The sequence below is a fragment of the Serinus canaria genome, chromosome Z (genome assembly GCF_022539315.1).
Source record: "Serinus canaria isolate serCan28SL12 chromosome Z, serCan2020, whole genome shotgun sequence".
NCBI classification, from domain to species: domain Eukaryota; kingdom Metazoa; phylum Chordata; class Aves; order Passeriformes; family Fringillidae; genus Serinus; species Serinus canaria.
The window spans coordinates 243,362-249,325 of record NC_066343.1 but is presented as its reverse complement, the minus strand read 5'-3'; positions in this window follow the sequence as shown (position 1 = coordinate 249,325).

Below are 5,964 nucleotides of genomic sequence, written 5' to 3'. Positions count from 1 at the left end.
AGGCAAGGGTGGTACTGAAAAAATAGAATTCTCCACAATAGAGAGTTAAATGTCGATACTCAACGATACTCAACAGGTGAGTATGTATTACAACATTTAACTAACAAAAGAACTCTTGGCCAGTGATCAGTTCCCAGCTCAACTCCAAACTCTGCAGCTCCTTCTCTTAAACAAAAAAAACAGGTAACTTTTTTTACTCATAACCTCAAAGAGCTGCTCTCATGGTGCTCTCCTTAAGCTGAGAGACCCTGCATCCAGGTGCTCAAGAAGAAGATAATTCTAATTAATTTACTCACTTTTGTGAAATACAAAGCTGTGTTTCGTGTCAGGCACATACAGACAACGTATGTATTTGTGATTGTAATGTGTGGAAACTGACCATGGGAAGTTATAAAGACGAATTCTAATAATAACTGAGAAAAATAAAGCATGGAAGAAGGCCTTTGAACATATCCTTTGTTTGCAATTAACCTTTATAAGCCTTAAGTTGATTTAGGAGCATTTGAATTAAAGCTTTAAGGATGTTGCTTTTTGATAGAAACTTTCTGCTTGTAGTTAAGCCTTAACTAGTTTTGCAATAATAACCTTTGAAGTATAATTTTACAATATTGCTTGTAGTAAGGATCTTTTGAAACTATAGATTATATAAAAAGGAAACATGCAGCTTGAGAAAGGAAGATGAACATCAACTCAAGGACTAATAGCCTCAACAAAGGGAAGATGGACATCACTGTTCTGAGATTTGTAGCCCTTGAAATCAAAAGCTGGACCCACATCTGGAAGCTGGACTTCACCAGATGAAATACTTCCTTCTTTCGGAAACTGGACCACCACCACGTCGGATACTCCTTTCGGGATATACATCCTGAGTAAAACTAAATCACAACAGTGTTTAGAATTGTGATATAAAAATTTGGAATAGATTGGAAAAATTTGGAATAGATAGATAGATTTGGAATAGATTTGGAAAACAATTGAAACTGCTGATGAGTACAAATTGGGAATAGAAACTGCTGAGAAAGCTTATGAGTACCCCTATAAATGCCTGTAAGCCCCAATTATCAGTGTGTAGTCAGAGAGAAACTGCCCCCACTGTACCTCGCGCTGTATTGCTCATACTTTACCATCTTAATTAATAAATTGATTGCTGCTTGAATATTGGCCTAGTCAAGCTTCTTATTTATAACACTTTGTATTGGAAGCATGCTTATGTATTGGGTTTGTGTGGCCAGGTTTGAGTAGCGGCAATGGGGGAATGAGGGAAAGAGTGTGGAGTGCTTCTAAAGGGATGGCTCTCACTTTTAAAGTTACATTTCAGGGACACTTGGTGCCAAAGAAATCTTTGCAAACATGCCACAACTGCACTTCATGAATATGAATACAGTTGCATGAGTGACTCAGAAGTCCACGTTCTCAGTTTCTTAACACATCCAGAAATCCAGTGATGACTTTTTAGCATCGGTACCAATAACTACATTATATTCTTACAAGATGACATACTCGTAGGGCTATGTGGGAAGAATGCAGTTGTGAAGAAATTAAAAACAAAGGTCAAGAATACCAAGGTAAAGTCAGTATGGGAGAAAGAGAAAAGGAAAAATAAGAAACAAGTGACAGAAGCAACAGAACTTTCTCCATGGATGACTGAAGCTGCATCAGTGAAGGATGCCAAAAATAGCCACATTCTCCACAAAAGCCAGCTTTGGCTCTTAGGCTTTAGGCAAATCTTGTGCTGACTCCAACAGATATCTTGCACAGTCTCAAAAGGAATATTCAATTCTGATTGCCCCATAGGAATTCAGCCATCCCTGCTGAATGAATGGAATGGTCCAAATTTAAGAACAAACAAACATCTCTACTTCATCATATTTCAGTTTTGCTAGTATGATTTGTGATTTCTTTGAGACTGTACACTTAATGTATTTCTGAAGTTGTACATTATTAAATGCAAAAAATTTTAGTATTTAAAATCCAAAGGTCACGAATTCCAAACTGGTATTTCTCATACTTTTTTGCTTATTTAAAATCTGTGTTTCTGCTGAGAATTGTAAAGTTTATGTCCTGAACTGCATATTCAATATAAGGAGTTATAGCTATATATGCATACTTTGTAATCTCTTGAATGACAAGGACACTTTAAGAATTTAGAATAAAGCTCCTTCATTGAAATACTCTCACTGATATCAGTGAGATCAAATAAAAGCAAAATACTACTTAGCAAAAGCAAGAAAGGTAATCTGATTTTAACTAGCTTCTGTGCTAGGACAATTGGTAGCCAAACACTGCAAAATCAAGAAGTCCCTGTGATATGAGTATACTCAAAAAGTGAGAACTAAAACATAGTATTTAAAGCTATGTTTTAAATTTAGTTCTACTGATAAATTCTCAGCAGCATGAAATACAGCAAATATTAACATCATATGAGAATAAATCAATGTGTTTTCACCTCTAAAGCTTTTAATCCTCTCCAGTAGCATTAGCAAGGTTAACCCTTTCTTTGAATGTTTTAGGCTACTGAGTATCTGCAATTAGGCTTAATAATAATGATAATAAAAGGTAATAAAGATCAGGAAATTGATTATGTTAATTTAGTTGTATTAATTATAACTCGCTGTAATTTTGTGTTCACAATCCCCTTCCTCATATATTACTCTAAGAAGACGCTACCAATATCAAAGTTGAATGGTTTTATGAATGTTTATTTTCAACAGTAAACTCTGCAGACTGAGTCTCTGTGCTTCAGGTATCTTTCCCTTTTTAGATGATGTGTGTTCTGCCTCTTGGTTCTTTTTGGTCCTCACTAGAGCCTAATCCAAGAGATTCTGATTCACTATATCCCCCAAACAGAAAAATAAAGAACACTTACAGCAGCCATGGCTGTCATAAAAACATCAGGAGGAATACCTCTGTGGTATTTGTTGATACAAGCAGGAAAATTATGCTGTGTTCTGTATTTAGGTGGTAGATATTTATTTAAACCTTCAGGCATTTTTCTGAGAAATTGCTGAATTTCTCAGAAAAAATGAGACTAAAATGCCTAGGCCACTGGAGAGCTTTTATTAGCTTGTAAGTTTTGCTTGGTTACCTTGCTACTTGCATAATTCTGAACAAATATCCCTGCATATAACATGTTTAAAACCAGCATAAATGACAGACCTCAAACATTTACATTTGACTGAGTTGAGCAACTGATTAATAACTCATACAGCTTTACTTTCCAAAAAACCTTTCAGTTCTTGTAATTATCTTTCTGAATGTAGTAAAAAATTTTATACTCACTCTGCACTTTATTACTGCATTCTGTACCATTCTTTGTAGACCTTATTACTTGCACAAAAATCACATTGCAGTATTTCTTCTTTTTATTAACCTCTTTGGCTGCAAGATAATATAATATAAATGTTATACAATTGTGTATAATAACATAGAAAATTGTGTATCATAATATATAAAATTGTGTTGTGGGTAAAGAGGTTGTGAAAAGCACTATTGTGAAAAAACAATAGAGAACTAGACACAGTAAATTCTTGGTTCTGTTCATAGCTTGGTCACAGACCAAGCACACAAAGGTTTTTCTGAGTATTTTATGATTAAGTTTCCAGATATTTTATCTAAATCTGCCTTTGTCCACTTTCAGACTGAATTTTAAAATCACTAATAATTCATCATACCATTAAAAGTTAAGGAAGAACTATAATCAGTGAAGTCCGTAGTTGTTGATATCCTTAAACCCACACACATTTGAAGTACAGATTCTGAAAAGTGAAAGGTATAAAAGAAATGGAGTCTTAAAAAAATGAAAAAAAATCTGCTTTATCCTCTCTACTGCTCTTTTTAGAAATTTTCATTCCTATTCTTACATTTTACTCTTAGAGTGATGATGTGAAATAACATATTTACAATAATACTCAGTAAACTGATTGTTAGAATAATGTGCAATATTTATGAGTCTCTATTTTGGGATGGAGCTATCACAATCAGATGCACAACAACATTCTTTTGGCATTTTTTGTACATATGGCTCTTGGAACTCAGATTTGTCAGATTTCAAACTATATATATGTTGGATGTGGTGATTACTGTAATTTAAGGCAAAGTATTGATGGATTCAGACTATACAGATAATACAATTTCTTGTGTAGTTTAGGGAAAGGCCCTTTGTCATGTCTGCTCGCAAGGAACCACTTTGTCACCAAAAACCAGGAAAGAAACTCTAACCAGTTTATTATATTAGAAAGCTGATATTTTTTCAATATGTTGGGTGCATGGTGATAGTTTTACCTAATACGCACTTTCAAAAATGTTCACTATTTATACACGGTAACAAATAAAGAAATTAATGTTCACTGGCTATAAGTTCCGTAATTCTCTTCATTAGTTAGTATTCGATCTCCTATTTGTTTTCCCACTTCTCATGCTAATTAGCCCACTTCTTCAGTCTTTTTATTGTCTTTTTTGCAAACAGCACATCCAGTACAATTGTTGAACTGACTTGGTTATTTTCTTCCTTATCTTGAGTTTCGGCAAAATGTCGTTGTGGTTCATGAATTTTGCATTACTTGTCCACTTTAAACAATAGATGTTTCTGCAAGGCTTTGTTAACGTCCTTCTTGGTCTGAGATCATTGAAACATTTCAAGGTTGATTACATTTGTTTCAGCAAAACTTAAAGTTTCAGTACTTTTCCCAAACCATGTTCCCACAATACCAGCTTATCACAACCTTGCTAAATGCTGGCTCTAGTGGCATATGACAAAGTGTAAAATTACATTGCTTCAAAATAATTAAAACAATTAATTAGAAGAGATAATGAAAATAATTAACTAGAAAAATTACAAGGTATGTAATTTCCCACACTAGTTAGCAGAAGGCTTATTAGTCACAGATGTAGAGAGTTAAAGCCACATTTATCCCTAGTGTTTGTAGTAAGCACGGTATGATACGAAGCAAAGCATTAATCCTAGATAGGCATTAAACACTATTGTGCTAAGGTTAAAAACAATTTCCCCCACCGGGGCATAAACTCCTTTTAAAAGAACATAACTTGTTGGGTAACACTTTTAACTACAAGGCCTGTGACTGTCCACAAAAGTATGTTTTACATACTTTCCTCACATACTTCAAATACAAATATTAGATACTATAATATCTAAAATTTCTGGCTGAAGCGTGGAGGCTATGAAATGCTGCTTTCTTAAAAGCATAATTGGATATTATCTCTAGTCGTTATCTGGAGAAAGCAGGAGACTACTGAAGGAACTTAAGGGAACAGAATCACAGAATATACTGACTTGGCAGAGACCACTACAATCATAAAGTCCAGTTCCTGAGCCTGCACAGGACACCCCAAGAATCACACCATGCGCCTGAGAGCATTGTCCAAAGACTTCTGGAACCATCAGACTTGGTCACCACTTCCCTGGGGAGTCTGTTCCACGCTCAATTACCCTGTGGGTCAAAAACTTTTTCCTGATATCCAGCCTAAATCTCCACCGACTTAACTTCTGGCGATTTACTCGAGTCCTGTCACGGGTCACCACAGAGATCAGGGTCTGCCCCTCCTCCTCCCTCACAAGGCACTCGTAGGCTGCAATGATGAAGTCGCCCCTCAGTCTCTTCCAGGCCGAACATTGTGTCCAAGTGACCTCAGCTACTCCTCATTTGGCTTCTGCTCCAGACCCTCATCATCCTCATAACCCTCCTGTGGATGCTTTACAATAGCTTACATTGCGGTGCCCAGAACTGTCCCCAGCACTCGACGTAAGGCTGCAAAAACGCAATGTGAATTTGCAAGTATACATGAATAAAACCGAAAGAGAAACACAAGAGTGCTGCCATTCTGCAAAAGTATACGACATGCTGCTTTGCCACTGATCCTCCTTAAAAAAGATACGTTTGGAAAAGGAAACGGAAACATCCCTCTCCCAGGAGGGAGAGTCCTGGGCCCGCCCCGCCGCGTCCACGC